Source organism: Bidens hawaiensis, unplaced genomic scaffold (assembly GCF_021521415.1).
Source record: "Bidens hawaiensis isolate Kalapana, Puna unplaced genomic scaffold, B.hawaiensis_p1.1 tig00003488_1, whole genome shotgun sequence".
Lineage (NCBI taxonomy): Eukaryota > Viridiplantae > Streptophyta > Magnoliopsida > Asterales > Asteraceae > Bidens > Bidens hawaiensis.
The window spans coordinates 1,432,495-1,453,108 of NW_027491195.1; positions in this window are offsets into that span (position 1 = coordinate 1,432,495).

Genomic DNA, 20,614 nt, shown 5'->3' on the forward strand with positions numbered 1-20,614 from the left:
AAGTATATCCATATTGCATTTTTATAACAATTTGTTTCTCTTTTTCGTTTTCCTTACTAAATTCTAATTTTCATTTTTTCAATACATAGAATTGCCTAAATTGAAAGTCACTAATTAAAAATTTAAAACATAAGAAAACCACTTGTATTTTTACAAGTGCTCATCTTCAACCTTCCCTTAATCCCTTTAACAATCCTCCATGACATGCATATTATCATATAACTTAAACGTGTATGATTATGTATGCTTGATTTCGACTTGACAAAACAATATTCATCTTAATAAATTGTATTCAGACATCAAACGTTCGTCTTCAATCAAACACATGTAACCTCGTTCGTTAATGACCTTCAGTGACATTTGAAAAAGACTAATCTAAAGTGTGGTATTTTTCAAAACTCGACTAAACATTAGTCCTTCAACCTATTATCTAATAATTTCTGATAAACTAAGTAATATTTCACCTCTTTTTACACATTTGACCAAGCTTAAAACTCAATAAACCATCGACAACAAATATAAAACGTGGCATGCAATATTCCACGTAATAAGCCTACTCAAACGGCATTTCTTGACCAGTCCTTGTCACAAGATTTGAATATCACCCACATGTCATTTTACCCAATCAAAACGTCACCTCATTCACACAAACCCTAGGACACGTGTCACTCCTCAATCTCCACCGTACCGACATTCCACCTGTCATCTCATCTCATCTCACATCTATAAATACTCTCGCATCCACCTTATACTCCAAAAAACTTCACCACTGTTACATTAACATTGCAATCACTCACCCTAGCCATGACTGCGTTTCGAGGTCGTAAAACGATGTCGTCGTCATTAAACGTTTTGAAAGAGATCGAGACGGATCAGGAAAGCAACGCCTCTTCGGAGGATATGGAATCATACTCTCCGAAGTCTGTCGTTGTGAAAAAAGAGGTCAGCGCTTCGCACGTTAAAATTAATAATCCGATTTTGCGGATTAGGTCCGAAGATCGAAAAATTGGGGAGGATATAGGCAAAGGGTTTGTTACGAAGCTTGTTAACGACCGCGTGGATGTCACGTTAGTTTCGCGGCCAACTTCTCCTCTTGGTGGGAAGACGTCGGCCACGCACTAAAGGTTTGTGGGTTGTAAGTATAATATTGTGCATCTGAGCATGCCTGCTATGCGTTTGCCGTGCCGGTGCAGCTAGACTGTAATTAAGGCTTCGTCTGATTACATATGTCGTGTTAGTTGGTTAGTTAGGTTGAGTGTTGGTTGAGATGAGTGTTACGTGTTTGAAGTTCTTGTTTTATGTTTTTGTTATCGAAGTTTAATTAATTAATCTATATCTATGGTAGCTTATCAAAATATCTATATATATTGCCGATTGAGTTATGTTAACGTCTTTGTTGTCTTATTCATATATATTCAAAACAAGTACAAATAACAAATGGAAGTAGGACAGCCACAGCCGAGCCAGGTGTAAAAATAATTAAATAGTCTGTACAGTCATGTGTCCATGTGTCTTTGTTTAAAATTTTCTTTTGAAAATATTGAAACTTGGTTAGAAACCGTGTATCAACCACGAGCTAAGATATAACTTATGTATTATTAGTAAGATATAGTCAACAATTGAGTAAAAATAAAAGTTATAACTTAGGTACAGGTCAGATATCGTTAAAAAAATTGAGTAATAATATAAAAAGAACGGGTCTTATTACAAAAATTAAGCTAAGATATAACTTATGTATTATTAGTAAGATATAGTCAACAATTGAGTAAAAATAAAAGTTATAAGTTAGGTACAGGTCAGATATCGTTAAAAAAATTGAGTAATAATATAAAAAGAACGGGTCTTATTACAAAAATTATATATGTGAAACTTTTATATTCTAATTATATATATATATATATATATGTGAAACTTTTATATTCTGTTCAATCCTTGTGCACTCGAATTTCTCACTTACAAAATTTTAAATAGATGCTTTGATAAAAATAATGTCACCCATAACTATATCATTAAAAAAAAATAATGTCACTCATAGCTATATTATTAAAATATAAGTATGTCTTTCTAGTTACGGTAACTACGGCAATAGAATATGGATGTTGACTAATAACGGTATATGTGTAGTTTTTGTGTTATAAACATTATTTGTCAAGTTTTATTAAATTAAGGATATGCAAGTTTAGTTTTATTAAATTAAGAACTTTTGTGATTTTTATGCAACATTCGAGAATTATTAAATAATAATAAGGTTTATTATTATTAAATGGACTTATTTAAAAAGTATATAACAATAATATGGTTTATTATTATTAAATGGACTTAATTATTTTAAATAAGTAACGTTATAGTTGTTTTTTGTTTTTTAGAAATAAACATGAAGTTAGGATAGAATGATAAGTCTAAGGTTTATGGGCTTGAGGTGCAAATACCTCTTAAACCTCTCTAAATCCTAAATCTCATATACCCCACTCTTCTATATTTGTCAAACACACACTTTTCCTAGTTTTGGATCAAAGATTTACAAGAAAAAATTCGAATCATTTATGTTACAAAACATCCAAGAAACAAGAAACGTTCAATATCGAGTCGGGTTCAAGGTCGTATTTCAAGGTATATTTTAGATAAAAAAAAAGTTTGTTCGTTCATGTTCGGTTCGTTAGGGATTTCAAGATCTAGCTACCATGTTTTATAAATCGATAAAGGTTCAAGCTTTAGTCTAGAAGAATTAGATTCTTGAACTAACGATGATAATAACGGTAATAGTAGTAATAATAATAATAATAATAATAATAATAATAATAATAGTAAGGTTAATAACAAATAATAATCAATGAAAGCAAAGAAGAAAGGATACTGAATATAAGAGGCAATTAGATGGATCAAATAACATCTGACTCTGAGTGTTGTAGTGGAGTGGTTAAGGCATGGTTTTAAGAACTGAAGGTCTAGGGTTCGAATCCATAGCTATATCTATTCACATATCATTTTTGTGAAAAATGAGAGAAGGGATTGGCAAATGGGAGATACAAGATTGGAATGCAAGATGAGAATGCGAGATGCAAATTGGACTTAGCATGCAAATAAGAAACACTAGCTGACCCTGTTAGCTCAGTTAGTGAGAAATCAGTTAAGTTCGTTAAGTAGGTTAAAGTAACTATGCAAACTCCGTTAAATCTAATAAACCAAGTTAGTACCAATAACCCCGTAGGTCCGTTAGACTTAACCAACAAGTTTAGTTTTCAATTTAACTTCGTTAACCAAGTTAGTTTAGTTCACTAACTTGGTTAGTTCTGGTAGTCAGTTATGTGGTTAATTAACGCATGTATATGTTAAACAGTTAGCTGTACTCAGTTAAAAAAAGGGATTACAGTTAATTTGGAACGCTTAAGGATCCATGTGAGTTCTAGCCCTCTTTCTAACTTTAAACGTTTTGGGGTTGTATGCATACTCAAGAAAGAAGATAAGAGATGAATGTGACATGCTTTATATGAGAAAGTAAACATGTAAACTAATAATAAATATACTTAACTATTTTATGTTAATTTATATCAAGAGTGTGAGCAAGTCATGACCTTGACATCAAGGTGATCGTAGTACTTTATACTTGTCCACATCATGAATGCTCGTAGGTAGTATGCAAGTGCTTATACGATAGTTAGATTTTTCTGCTATGGATATATGTAGATGTTTCATTTGTGGACATGATAGTGTGTTGTAGTGGAAAGGAAAGCACGAGCATAAACACAATAAAGGACTAAAAGCCTATAATCTGTTTAGGGCATGTGCTATTAGATAATGTGGTCTAGCTATAGATGCAAGGTATTGAATGTGGACTTAATATGCGTGTATGTGATCTAGTTATAAATGCAGGGTATTGATTAATAGAATAATAATATATGTGGAATATGGTTTAGTTATGGATACTTTGGTAAGGTGGTCCACTTATGGATACTAAGGTAAGATGATCCAGTTATGGATATTATGGTAAGGTGGTCTAGTTATAGATACAAAGAATAATGTGATCTAGTTATGGATACGATGGTAAGGTGGTCCAATTATGGATACAATGAATAAGTGGTCCCATTAGGGATACTAAGTGTGGTAGCTAATAAATATGTTCATATATGTGGTATGGTTGCAAGGTATAGTAGTTAATGAATGCATAGATGTACATTATGTGATTTTATGGTCCAACTATGGATACTAGTAAGAGAACATGAATGAACGGCGTGCATGCTCCGATATGCATGAAGAATGCAAGATAAGAATGTAAATGAATGTGTAAGAATTGAAGGTTATGCTAAATGTAACTTGGATATGAAAGAGTCACATGTCAATCGTGTAATTGACCATTTATGTAAAGTAAGACATGTTAGAACTCACTCAACGTGTAGCTGACGTTTAGTATGCATATAGGCATAGGCGAATTTAGAATTTTTTCTAGGGGGGGGGGGGGGGGGGGGGGGGCGGGGCACAAAATAGATCACGTAAAAATGGGTTTGGGTTAAAGGGAACAAGGTCGGCTAAACATTCTAGAGGCTCAAAACTTTCAGGGCACATGAGAGAGGGTAAATTGGTCTTTTACACACCACTCTTTAAAAGTTAAAATATATATTAAGTTGCAATTTGAACCCACCTCTTAATTTATCACACTACCACCATGCACCATCATCATTATTACGAACACCATCACACTTATTTACGTATAGTGGCTAAGGTTAAACTTTTAAATTGAGGTTCTGAAAATATAAATTAAGTTTTGACTTTTAGATTTGGGGAGTCCAGCAAAATAAAACTAACATTGTTCATATCTAATAAGTTAATACTTACAATCAGAAATCATGAATTTTCTACCAGAGAGTAACTAATTTACTTTTACATCTATGAATGTATAACCTTTTTTGTTTAAACCAAGCATTATAAAAAGAAGGTTTATTAGATTTTAATAATCCCTATTGACTGGTATTGGTCGATAATAATCCCTATTCATTTTATCACTGCTGACAGTCTCAAATTTAAAAAAGTTGCCCCCCAATGGTCCCAGGTTAAAAATAACTTAACGGAGTTATACTTTTTTCCGAATTTCAAACTTTTGTTTTAGGTTTTTGTTCGGAAATAGGATGCGAGTCGATTATTATAAAACTTAGCTCGAAACGGTGATCCAAACGACTTGATTTTTGTTAATTGTAAGTTCAAACAACCGAATTGAAGCATTGTTTCGTCGTTTTGGAGCACCGTTTTGAACGAAGCTTTATATCAATCGACTCGTATCCTCCTTCCGATCAAAAACCTAAAACCTTAGTTTGAAATTCAGAAAAAAGTATAACGCCGTTAAGTCATTTTTAACGAGGGGCCATTGGGGGCAAATTTTTAAATTTGGGACTGCCAGCGGTGATAAAATGAATAGGGATTATTATCAGTTAATACCAGTCAATAGGAATTATTAAAATCCAATAAACCTAAAAAGGATATGACGATCAAGTAGCTTAATAATCTATCAAATAAAATAAACTAAAGCTACTTTCTTTTTTCATTAGATTAGTAAACACTTGTTAAATTCAAATCCTTACTTTGATACTAGATTAGAGGCCACCGTCTTAATTTTGCCAAAGTTAAAACAGAAAGAAGTGTTATTGTAAAAGTTTTAGTTTTCGCTGCCAATCGTATGTGCTTCCGTTGTAACAAACTGAGTTTACGAGTAAATCCAACGTTAAAGTGGGGCTCCTTGGTTTGGGGCCTATTTTACACAACACAAGATCCCACCGGTTATTTAGTACTCAAAATTATTGTTATAAGTTTCTTTCATTTGATTTAGGGTTGTTCGGAAAGTGCTAAGTCAATAAGAAATTTGATCTAGAGGCTGTTTGGCAAGTGTGGAGCCAGTATGAAATCTGAATGGTTAAGAAACTTTGAACCAATAAGTGCTAAGCCAGTAAGTGTAGTTTGGTTGGTCATATGAATGATTATACAAAATAACTATTTTACCCTTCTAAACTATTTTTTGTGTTAAATTCACTGAATTGTAATGAAACCCATGAAACGGGTCACAATTAGCGAACTAAAATGAAAAATGAAGAACGGGTAAAAATATGATGCATCAAAATGAAGCATGTCAAACGATCACAAATTGTACATATACATGAGTCACTAATAAGAGTTACAAGTACACGAGTTAATAAGCATCCATCAATTTACAAAAGAGCATTTATACGGGAAACAAAACTCCCGCTAGAAGATGGCCAACAAAGAGCAATTACTTCTTTTTCCTCCAAATCATGTTCAGGTTGACCAACAACTTAATCCTTTAGTTCAGATCCTATAACATTTTAATTTATCAATTTTAAATAAAAAGAATAATAATTATTTGGGAAATATATATACTTGCTGTATAACGGCAATGTTGCATAAATAATATAAAGGTGGAAGTAAACACAATTTTCTAAGTTGATAATAGTAGTAATATATTTATAAAAGTTTCTTATTAGTTAAAAGTTGTTATAATAATAAAAATAAACTTGGTGTAAAAAAAGTAAACAAAACTAACTTAGGTTTAGTGACACTTTGTTAAACAAGAGAAAGTGGAAGGACTTGGTTGCAAATCTGGAAACTTCCTTTTTCGTTGGTTAAATCAGGTGTGCATTGACTTGAGTGTGTGCGCGCGCATGGGAGAAAAACAAAGGGGGGGGGGGGGGGTGGGGGAGAATGGAGCTCGATGGTAGAGCTAAATTCAAGTAGAAATTCGCAAACTTTCTTGAGTTTTTAAGGACTTCATAGAAAAATATAGAACTAATGATTCTTGTGATTTATATATGGTTGAATAATCTATGTGTTTATAAATAGAAATCATAAACTTCAATTTTATTAGTAGGTTGTTAAAATATATGAATGCCTATAGATGCACATGCAACTCTTTGATGCATGTTTATTGGATGTTTGTATCTAATGGATTTGAGGCTAGCTTAACTTAAAATCATGAGGATTTTGTTGAGATTGATATATGCAATTTAATGCATGTTTATTTACTTTAATTAAACCTATGTTAATTATTTGGAATGCATTAGAATGATAAAATGATTAGATTAAATACTTGAACTTGTCTGCTCCCAATATGTTTGATGAAATGCCTCAATGAAAAAAATTGTAGAAAATAATCAATTTGGTGCTAGTTGTTTAATAGATTCTCGTGAAAGCATGATTTACTTTCATCGGATCATGTATAAATAGTTGCATTAAAGATACGGTGTGATTGAAGAATCCATGTGGAATTATATTATATATATATATATTAAAATGCATCAATATATAGTGTTCATCAACAGTAAACAAGATAAGCCTACATGATTGTCTCACCTCCTTCTTTATGGTTATGATTTTATCTTCGATGATTTAATTTCGCCTATGATTCGATGATAATAATTTTCTCTTGCGCAACCATTTTTTGGCTTTGCTCGGTTTTGTGTTTTAGCGGAATTTTGACTGATGGACTGAACTTGAGTGCCTTTTGAAATTTACAGGTTCTAACTCCGAGATGAAACCCTTAGGATTTGTTTGTTCGATGATTCTTAGATTTAATACCATGGAAGGTATTTATTTATTTTGACCATTAATTTGTTCGATTTTGAATTTTTGTTGTTTACGCATAGGGCTAGACCAAGCGAGCGGACGCTCGAACTCGGCTCGAATTGAAACCGAGCGGCTCGGATCGGTTCGAATTTAAGTAAACGAGCAGAAAAACGTTGCTTGAACTCAGCTCGAATTGAAACCGAGCGGCTCGGCTCGGCTCGTTTTTGCTCAGATTGGAATGAAAAATACGAGGCAACTAATCTTTAGGATGGAGAGAAACATGTAATTAGCCATTAGTGAGCGATTCCGGCGGCGGTTATGGTTCTCCGATTCAGCGACGTGCAGTGTGGATAGAGAAGAGTGGAGCCGCGGCATGGATTGTGACGGTGACGACCTGATGTTGTGATGGTGCTGATTTGAATTGATGCAGGTTAGCATTTAGGGATTTGGTTCACATGAAATTGTTGAAGTGGACTATGACGGCGTGGCTGTGGATTCATGGAACATAGGTTATATTGTGAAAGTTTGTCTTTAGGGTTTATTTTGTTGATGCAGGTTATAGTGATACCACTGCTGTGATGTATTATTATTTTTTATCTTTTTGATATTTCAAGTAAATATAATTATGTTAAATATAATTCAATGTTTTAATATTACTTATAAAATTAAATATATATCTTTGTACATATATAATTCTAACTCTGTATATATATATATATATATATATATATATATATATATATATATATATATATATATATATATATATATATATATAGGGAGAGGATCAAGATAAAATTCACACATTTAGAGAGAAAACTAAAAAACTCTTAAATAATTATTTTTAACTAAAAATAAAAAAATATTTTCAAAATTCTGTTTTAGCCATTATTCTTATATTTTTTTATATTTCACTCGAAAAATATAAAAAAAATAAATAAAAAAAACCCTCTGTAATGCACATATACTGTGCGATACCGTTGTATTACACATGTGTATTACTATGTATTTTTGAGTTTAATAGTGTTTTATTGCATATATTCAATATTTGTGTATTGTATATGTGTAGTAGTATTGTATTATATGGAAAAAAATAATAATAAAATAAAAGTCGATGTGGTGCACATGTGCGTTAATGTTGTATTGTACATACGTACTAATGTGTATTCGATGTGTGTATTAGTCTTATATTGCATATATACAATAGTGTGTATCAAATATGTACAATAGTGTTGTATTTTATGCAATACAAACACTTTTGCATATACGCAATGCACACTATTACACATGCGCACTACACCGACGAGGTTACCGACAAGTTTTTTTTTTTTTTAACCAATAACAACATATAAGAATAATGGAAAAAAAAAGAAACCTCAAAAAAAAATTTTTTTAAAAGTTAAAAATAGTTTTTTAGAAGTTTTTAGGAGTTTTTAAGTTTTTTCTTTAAGAGCAGTTTTCACTAGAACCCACCCCTATATATATATATATATATATATAATAAAACAAATTAAAAATATTCGAGTCGAACCAAACCGAGCGAACCCTTGCTCGTTGCTTGGCTCGTTTACAAACTGAACCGAGCAGAGCGGCTCGTTTACAATCGAGCGAAAAAACGAGCGAGCAGTTTCCGAGCGATTTCCAAGCGAGCGGCGAGCGAGTTCGATCGGCGAGCGGTTTGGATGGCCCTAAATTTACGCATATGTTTTATAAGTTGCAATTCAGTTTGCCTCTATGATGTTCTTCTGTTGAAATTAATTGTTGTTTTTGTGCTAAATTTTTAACTGGAATTGGGGAAATGTGACTGATGGTTTAATTTATTGTTAACGTTTGGTGTTAGATCTTTGAAGATGTACACTGCAAGAGAAAGTGACGACGAAGGGAGAGAGAGATGTTTTAAAGATAGAGGGTAAAGACCACCGGCTAGGGTTCGGTAGCCTGCCCTTCACAAGTGAACCACCGTTTACAGGTTCTGTTCTCTCTTTAACAAACCAGTAATCCTGTGGTTGTAACTATTACAGAGCTTGCTCACATTCTCTGTCCATGTGTGTGTAGTTGAAAACATTTTTTTTTATGGTTGCAGTTCATATACTTCCTGAAAGACCCACTTGAATATGATGTCAAGTATCATGTATCTTTTCTTAAATCTTTTCAACCATCACAATTAGAACTAACCTTTGACTTTCAAGGACAAACCTATCACCTACCATTTTCATAACTCCTATGGATCTGCTACAAATTTAAGAATATATTTGCACTTTAATTTGTGTGAAGTTTTGGATCTAAGCTGAGTAACTCTTTTGAAGAGTAGACGATATTTCAAACAGTCATTGCTTTAACAACAGGCTAATAAATTTACATATATTGGATTTTGAAGACTCTTATTCTTATCTGGACAAGAAGACTTTTGACAGAGGAGCCTTATGAGTGGCACAAAAACAGCCTAAGTGAAGATGGCAAGTTACTTGGACCTTATCTTTGTGAAGTTTGTCATCAAACTCAAGCTGCTGCAACTGTTGCTTCCTCAATTGCTGAGATGGTTTGTGATTGTTATATTAGACACAATTTTGTTAATGCCATAAGTGCATTGTTTGAAAATTATTCGGGCTTTTTTTTACACTTTTTGCAAACTAGCGTAATTAGGAAACTAAGGTAATTCTTTGCAGGTTAGGGTGAATGACCAACAAACATGTCGAATACAAACAAAACATGACACCAACTCGCCCCTCAGCAGCGCGCGGGTACGGGATTACTAGTTTATATTGATATGGTCTTAGACCTGTGTATACTAAAATGTTCATTTGAGTTGCTAGTATGTTGAAGAATTTGAAGTTAACAAGCCGGTGAAACAAATCATGTTCAACTCATCCCACAAGCAAAGGTGAGTATCTCGTATACTCTAGATTAGCAAATGTATAATACACTTTATGCATATATTAAACGGGATTTGACAAAATGGTAAATTCTTATTTCATAGTTCACATTGCTAAGATAATAGGTCATTATTATTGATGTTGGTATAATAAAGTATGTTAGATGGGAATTTTGACCCGCTAGTAGGAATATAATGATAATAGTATGTTTAAATAGGAATCGGCTAGTTAATTGATAACAATAATACAAGCAAAATGAGTATAACTAGTATGACCTGAAATAACCGCTATAACAATAGATAATAATAACAATAATAATAATAATAATAACATAATAATAATAACAATAATAATAACAAGTATATATGAGTACATATAAAAAGTTTACGTAAACAAATATAGGTATAATTCTATATGCTATGCAAGTAATAATAAAGAAACATGAAAAGGCGTGTCTTGACAACCAACATGTATTTATTCCTTTTGCTTTTGACACTTTTGGTTTCCTCGCGCCTGAAGCTGTGGAGCTACTTACCCGTGTTCAACGGGTCATGCATAGTAATGTTATGACTCCAAGATCAGCAAATATAGTTTTTAAAAGATTGGGTTTTGCGATTCAAAAAGGGGTAGCGGCGCAGCTTGTTGCCCGCTTGCCTTCTGTTTCGATGTAATCCAATAAACAATTAATATGGCAATTATGAGTGGATATAAAGAAATAATTAATCACTAAAGAACTAGTTTTCTTTCAAATTTAAACTCTAACATACATATATACGTTACCCACAATACTCAAATAATTATAAAATAAAAGTCATAACAGAAAATAAGAAAATAAATAAACCAAAACATAGAGGGAAAAACAAACAAACAATTAATAATAATAATAATAATAATAATAATAAAGTAAATATTTTATGTGGTGGAGGTTTCAAACCAGTACACTCAATTCATTTGACCAAAATATGCAATTATTGTCTCCCTTCTCCATTTTTCTTTTCTCTGAACCTTCAAATCACAACAAATTTCTTCCAGTTGGTTAAGCAACCAGATGAAATCAGGTAATCATATGTTGAGACCATATCTTGAACAATTATGCATGTCTCATAAGATATTTTGGCTCCAACAATACTGGCTATAAATATATATCTTGCCTCAAACCACTCATCACTTACTCACTACCAATCATCTAAGATGACCGACTTTATTTTCCGGTAACCATTTTAACCATCTCCGACCAACCCGTTTTCATACTATATAACCAAAACCGACACCACCACTCAACATCTCCATCGTATACTGTCGTAGCTGAGCATTAGAAATACCACATAAACTACCGCAGCCGACGACCACCGCCACCACTGCAACACCACCGACACCGACGTCTTCCGCAGGTAGCCAAACCCCTCCTCATGTCTTCGTATACAGATTAGTTCTAGATAGTTTAAACATGTGTTGATATGGACATAGGAGAAATTGTTCTATAAATGTTTTGTAAAATATTAAAATATGTAACTATGTTTATAAACAATGGAACTCTTCACTCATGTTTAATGATAACCAATCTCACATAATAATATGATCAAGCTTGTTCGCATATTGGTAAATAACCGCACACCTGGGGTTTGAACCTGACTCACGAATGGTTCTTTTAATAAGTTCTTTTTTATGTTTAGAAACCAACCACTTGGATAGCCCAGGCACGTACCTCATTACTTCATGAACTAAGTGTACTGATTATCATGTTTAGAGTTACTTTCAATATAATTAGAAGAAACTTAGTTGGATATGAAAGTCTTAAAAAATTAAAGTATAGAATATTTCATGAATTCTACTTATAATTTAGTTAGTGCCTCAACATTTAAAACATTGTTTAGTAGTAACCTATTATTTTATGAACTAAAACTCTTATAAAATTAATAGAAATATAGACTTACAAACTATGTATTTAATCTGCCACTTTCGATAAAGTAATAATTAACATAACTATATGTACATTTATAAGGAAAAATAGATAAAACTTGAAAATAAACTTAGAGATTATTATGGCTTAAACCGAGTATAAATGGTCCCAACATATAAAGATTTAAGTCCACCAAAATCTGAAATTTAATTACGTGATCAAAGTCTAATTATTTTTACAAACACTAATACTTCACAAACTTCTGATCTTTGAAAGAAATATTAATTTAATGTAAAGCTAGAAATATAAATCTCACATGAACTACTTGTAGGTCTTTAAAACTCCTTAAAAGAGCAAGTCCGACTCTAGCGTAAAATTTCATTTAAGGTACGGATCCTAACCCCCCTCCTTATCGTTGCTATATTATATTCGTTTGTTATAAACCCTGTTGTTGTTATTATATATATATATATATATATATATATATATATATAGGTATTGGTTCATTTCAAAAGTATTTTTACAGCAAGAAGTGCAAGAAGTCCTCTTAACCAATCAAATAATTTCCTTTTGTTTTTCTATTTATTTAATTGCATGGGTAGTTTAGTAAAAATCCAGTTTTTTTATATTTAGTAACTAATTACTAATGGAACAGTTACAAATTACTTTTTTCTTTTTCAAATGTTTTTTTTATTAAAAGCTATATTATTCAAAGCATGTTGATAATCAAACCATCTTGTTACTAGAATCACAGTATAGCATGTGTTTATCCCAGATTCTATTTGTGTTCTTCATCCAGATGAAGAATTTTTAAACATTTTGATGTGCCATAATAAACGAACTTGTATTTGCATTTTCAGATGAATTATTCACAGATACAATTGTTTAATAGTCCTATATATATGCATCATTTGTATGTGTAGGTGATTAACAACTGATGAAGTACACGCATGCCCAACCTATGTGGGTCGTGCCATATACATACATATCCGTTTTCAGGTGTAACATTCAAATACATACATCATATTACATACAAAACTTAACATAATTTCTAAACTTTATATTACAACTAGCATATAAAAGTAACTTACAAATATAAGAGCATCATAATTGCATAAAATTCCATATATCATATATCAAACATTATAAACAAAACAAAATTCTCTTACGTTTACTTCAACAATTTATATACAATAAACAATCTACACATAAACGACTTCATACTAAGATTATGAATTCATCACATTAAACAAAAACGTTTGAGTACAAACTTTATCCAACTTTCATAAACAGGTCATAAACACTTGACCAACTAGTTTAACATAAACGAAAACAAGATGTGAAAAAGAAAATGGCTTAAAACCACCAAAACACTTGACCAACCGGTATCTTATTATCTTACTACTCTTGGGTCAGCCTAACACTCATTAAGATTCTAAAACCTCCAAAATATATGATATTTTCGTCTTTATGTCCGAAAACATAATCTTCCTCAACGATGAATTATTAAGTACCACCTGCAAAAAAAAATCACACTTAACAGGTGAAATCTTGGTAAAAAAACAAAACAAAAAACAAAAAAACATACGGACACAAAACATGTGTAACAAATTCACCAATGAAAATGCCTATTCATAATCTTTAAACTAAAAATGGCAACAGTTATGTAACTAATATATATCCAACACAAATATGGAGAACTCATACAAACTTACAAGATTTATTTTAACAAAAATAATTAAACATCCTACACGAATAACTTATAAACATTTACAGAGTTAATTACTACATATGTAGTATACATCTTAACAGAACAAGAAATCATACACAGATTCACTAACTAATACCTACGCAACTGGTATATGTCCTACACAGTATAAATTATCATATCTTGTTTTTAAGTAAAAAAAAAAGGTAAATTATATGACATCATAAATTGTACTAACTACGTTTCTACCCGCAAGTTGCTGCGCGCGGGCGTATAGTTTGGTATTTTCAGTTGGTTAACGTAGCTGTTTGTTTCTCAAAATGTGTAGTTCAATTATCACAAACAAAGCCGAATGATAAGACAAACCCTATATATGAACAATCAAGTGACGAACCTATACAGTTATTGAAAACGCATAAATGCTTATGTCAAAATAGACAAAACTAAAGGTAAACAGTTGAATTTTGCGTTTTAAATTAAAAACAAACATTATAAAACACTTGTTACATATGCTCAGATACGAAAACTCAAGAAACAATTTTGTTAGATCAGCTTAAAATTGCATTTTGAGGCAAGGGTAGTAAAATGTTGATACATAAATAACTAGCATAACATAAAGTCTTAATATGATCCATTCAGCCGAAAAAAGTAAGCAAAACAAATATACCTTTAAAGAAAATTATAATGGTTACAGTGCAACTACTATAAAAGAAGAGCATTACCATATTGTACATAAAGCACAACAACATACACTATTGATTAATGGTAGTCACATGTGAGACAATGTGATCTTGGCAATTAATAAGTTTTAATTGAGGTAAATTAGTGTAAAAACTTCTTAAACTGGCTTTTAAGTTTCGCATCCAATTATGAAAATCATACGCATTTCTACTTAAACATATGCACATACACATATGACATAAATCCTGCACAAACAATCTAGTCATACACATAACAAAGATTCCCTAAACATAACCTCCTTCATAACAGACATCTTCAGTTAACACAACCAAATTCCCATCTCTCCCTTCTTTCACATAAACATGGTCTCTACACCTAATTTACATAATAAACTACATTTACCACAATCACAATTCCTATATACATCATAATAACCTAAACTACAATAAAATGGTATTATCCATTAGTTTATATTGGCATCAACATGTATTGAATACGGAGTATACAGCATACATATTTACATACAAATAACATGTAAAAAACAATAATAATTTCTCACCAACTAAATATTGTAGTTATGTACACCCACGAAAATTATTACCCACTATAGCACATAGTTGATTCGTTAAGTGTCTACATCATTCTATGTTGTACCTACACATGAATTGAGCATACTAATGTGGCATCATACCTACACATGAAATAAGCATATCTACACAAGAATCGAGCATGCCTACACATGAAACGAGCATACATACACAAGAATAGAGCATGCCTACACATGAAACGAGCACACCTACACAAAAATCGAGCATACCTACATAAGGATCGGGCATACCTACACAGCAATCAGACATGCCTACATAGGAAATATTGAATGGATCTATGTAACCATAATTTTCACATCCTTAACATACTTCAAAAATCCAACCAACACAATAAAGATACAACGTAGACAACATACACAAAAAAGACATAATTTTAGTCTAGCGTATTTTTATCTCCATGTTGAATACTATGCAGATAAATTGAATGGATGTATCTAACCATAATATCAAAGAGAATAGGTGAATTGATAAAAACACACAAAAAAATCAACTTACCTTGTTCAATTCTATTATGACCTGTAGCTTTCAAAACCCCCAAATTCGAGCAGACGAGAACGAAGATGATTAGTGCCGCCAATCCATTTCTTTAAACCCTACATCACAATTCAATCACTTTAAGAATGAAGATTTCGTACACCATAGAAACTTTAACAATCTTGGAAATAATCAATGACGAATTGACTAGGGCATAAAAAAGGGGATCTCAACAGAATCTACATTTTGGACGAGTTTACCCTTTTTATCATTAAACCGGAGATCAAAACATCTAGATAATTACAAAATTACCATTGTTTATTTTAACCATTGATTATACTTAATCAATGGTTAAGATCTACTTCTCGCACTTCTCGTTGTAAAATCACTTCTCGCATGAACCATATATATATATATATATATATATATATATATATATATATATATATATATATATATACCTTTGGAACTCCTAGCGTTCTTTGGCAACTCGATTCATTTGGCCGTCCGTTCGATTCATGTTCTGAATTATGATTTGTTATTTGACTTAATAGCATGCGATGGAATTATTGCTACATTGTACTCATTATTGCATGCTTCAATGATAATGATATGATTAGGTATTTGCTTTAACGCTTCGAGAGTGTGCTTTGGATATGTTGTTGTAGTATTGTTTCACTACTTATATTCTGTTACCCTGAGTATGTTCCTATTTGTGGGGGTGACCACAAGCACGACATTGCGGCATCGATGGCGTGGCACCGGCCGTGACGGTGAGCCTAAATCATGGCGTCTCCTTAGTACTTGTGAGGTACATGAGGCCATTAGGAGGCGTATGGACTGGTCCTAGGATATATATATATATATATATATATATATATATATATATATATATATATGAGTATGGTGGATGGTGTGTGATGCCGACGCTCCATTGCACGTTCGGCATATAGGGTCTGCAGCTTTATGTGCATGTTTGTAAGTAATAAATTAAGAATTCGTCTGACGGGTACATTCATATGATACGATTTACTTTATTGGTTTGCTTTACTGTGTGTGGTATCATCTTATGTTATGTTATTGTTTGATTCTTGTTAACTCATTATTATTGTTACTTATGCTACTTTATCCGTACTGGACATTCGGCTCATTCCGTAAATCCTTTTTCTTTAGCAGGTTCACAGGTTACTCTGGGCGGGGTGTGAAGAGAGGAAAAAAAAGAGGGAAAATTGAGCTCTAGGACTTTTGGATTTGCAAAGTTAGTAGTCTATGCTAGCTTGTCAGGAACTGACTTTATGTAATAAATAATTAGACCTAGGGCTTTGTAATGTTGTTTAACTTATGGAATTATGTCCTATGTTTTGATATCTATGATAGTGACACGTCACACTTCCGGGGTGGGGTGTTACATGACCCGTTTGCGAGTTTTGTGGTTATAGATTTTGCAAAGATTTGAATCACAAAGTGGAAATGTGATGAACTTGCATTACTACCAAGTAAAAGAAACGAAAGTATTATATAAAATGGTCGAAACTTGAAAGGATAACATCACAACTTGCAAGCTAAGTAAGTTGACCATTAGTAATAATTATTAAGGAATAATATTGGTGTAAATATCTTGGTTAATGAGGTTAAGGACCCTATTGTGTGAACCTAGCAGGGCCGGATTTGGGCCTGTGCAGGTTGTGCAACCGCACAAGGCCCAATCCAGGAAGGGGTCCATAATTATTCTTCTATTCTGCAGCTATAAGTCCAAGTATAAATGACTAGCCCAAATATTAAATGTAAAGACCCAGATCCAAATAGTCTTTTCAATCCAGAAGGCCCGAAAGCCCAAAAGGTTTTGCCCATAGTTTGTTTGTTTATTATTATTATTTTTTTATGAACTATGTTACATAGTGATCTTAGTTTTATTTAGATTTTCTTATTTTTTTAACTCTTTAATTCAATTCAAGTATTCAACTGGATCACTTTACATAATAATATATGACATTTATATATTCTTTTATATATTTATGTCATTCGATGTCAAAAAGAAATAAGAAAGTAATCTATGATATATAATTACAAAGCAATTAACAGAATAGATATACACTTCAGTATTATGATTCTAACCCATCGTCTCAATAAAATAATATGATGAAAGGTGAACTCTAGAGGAATATTTGATTGGGCTTATGCATTTACTCGTTTACAAAAACACTTTGATATGCTTGATTAGTTTAAGTATTAGCTTAACAGTTTTGTATATTTTTCAGAAATTATCTCTCCTAAACACTTATCCGGCTTTCAAAAATGACAAAAAAGGTTTAGCTAAATATTTATTACTAATTATACATACGCACACGAGTTTATATTAGGGCCCATTTTTTTTACTCGCACGGGGTCTATAAAAACCGACGCATTCTCCGGGACGGCCCAGGAACCTAGTGGCATATTTTTCTTTTTCTATTAATTAGTTTATCATATTTTTGACTTAACGTTTGTACGCAAGTTAATTATGTATGCTTGTTGAACTAGTAATTGGTGTTGTTTACCACTAGTAAAGCTCGGGAGGAGTCAAGAACACACATCATTATGTTGAAATTTTACAAATTTTACTATTACTTTTAAAGGTGCATAAACTTGTTTAATTATATGTTGTCCTTTATTTGAGAAAGTATATAATGTTGAGGTGAATAATTGCAGATATTAAGTATTGAAACATAGTTATGTTGTGGATGCTAATAAATAAATAAATATAAATAAATAAATTGGGACCATACTTTCCACACTATTTTATGTATAACGCGTCTTTCAAATTAAGGGTGTTGCAGATCCTTATCACCTCTAATTATAACCACTTGTGCTTCAAAAATATCCTATAATATAATTAAGCCACTCTTATATGCAACCAAAACTCTGCAAAAGAAGAACCAGTCACTATAGTATATGGAAACTAAACTCTCAATATATATAAAAATGGAACCAACATATATAAAAATGGAACTTCAACCAATATTTGTATCTTGCTTATTCCCAGAAGAAGAAGAAGAAAATTGATGAAGAACTCCAACAACTGATGATCTGGACATGATGATTTAGCTGCTTCTGTGGAGTAAATAAAAATACACCAATCATTTACTATGCACTAACTATTTAGTGTATAAGATAAATATACAATTAAGGGATTTCGCTGAAACATGATATGCTAGTAATAAAAGTTCTCCGTCCTCCTCATGCTTTAAAACAGATATCATACCACTATCATCTCCAACATACCTGCATCTATATCTATATATACCGTTAAAGAAATTTATTTTGACTCATTCTTATTAGTTGATTTTATTATATTCTGAAAATAATAAGCCTTCATAAAATTTGTTACTAATAAAATAATTCAAAATTAAAATCATAATAATCATTTAATTGGATGTTTTTCTCCTAGACAACCAATTATGGACCCAATACGTTTCATAACCCTAATTTTCATTCATTTCTCTCTAACTCACTGTTTGCGAATCACATCATTTTCAAATTATCTTATTTGAATATGTATCTTTCCCTCAATTTAACATGCTTCGTATCTACAATGCTATCAAGTTCTTGGTGTTTTTGAAGAGTTTAGAATAGATAAATTGGAATCACTGGTTTGACTAATATACGCAGAAGTTATTGTTTCGTATCTGGAGGTAATCATCATAGCCGGCTCTAGGGTGGTGCAAGCCGGACACCCGGCCGGGGCACGGCTTTTTCAGGGGCACGTTGGAACCACCGGAGAGTTGACATCGTTATGGTAGTTTGACCTTTCAATCTATTGTTGACAAAGTAGTAGAACTAAGAAAAAAAATGAAAAAGACAAGTCAGAAAATTTTCTGGTGACCGAAGAGCAATGTTTTAAAAACTGGTACGTACCGGCCGGTTAAACTGGTTGTACCGTGAAAAGGATAAGGTATATTATGAAAAGAATAAGGTATATTGTGAAGATGAAGTAATAATGGGCCCAAACTTTTTTTTATCCATAACATTAATCGTCATTAAAAAAATTAGCTTATATATTTCGTTATTTCTTATAGGGCATATGGGCCTTTTATTTTCGGCTCGTCCGAGGCATTTAAATTCTTGAAGCCGGCCCTGGTAATCATAATCTTTCCTCTCTATATACTTTTGTATTAATTTTGTCTAAAGTTTGACATTTTCTGTTAATAACATTTTTGTTTGGTATCTGCACATATTGAATTAACTGCATTTGCAAATGAATTTTAAATTAAAATTGAACCACTTTTCTTATCATTTGCTAACTTTTATTCGTAATTGAAGCTTTAGATGTAGAAGATGATAAATTGTTATTCTCCACTGGTGAGTCACTTATGCTCCCATAAATAGTTCTATTCTTGCTCATTTTGTTAGTAAATTATCATACATTAAACACGCGCACCTATGTTGCAAAATCAAATTTAAAATTTGGAGATCAGAGGGAAAATAATATACAGTAAATGGCAAATTAAGAATTTCCATGGACAAAAATTCCCAAGATAACGAGTTTGAGTCAAAACCGGTTGTTTTAAATTGTAATAAAACTTAAAAGGCAAATTTATTAATGATGTCTTCTTAATTTTTATGTAATTTTAAACAAGCGGGTCGGTTAGATGAAGTAACATGCCAAATTAGATTCGGGCCAAAATGGATAATAATTATCATAATGAGTTTGGGTCGAAACGAGTTGTTTAAACTATTAAATCAAAATAAGTCAAAATAGCTAACTTTATTTAATGAGTAGGATATGATGGGTCAATTTTGGTATGTATCAATTACATAATGTAGACCA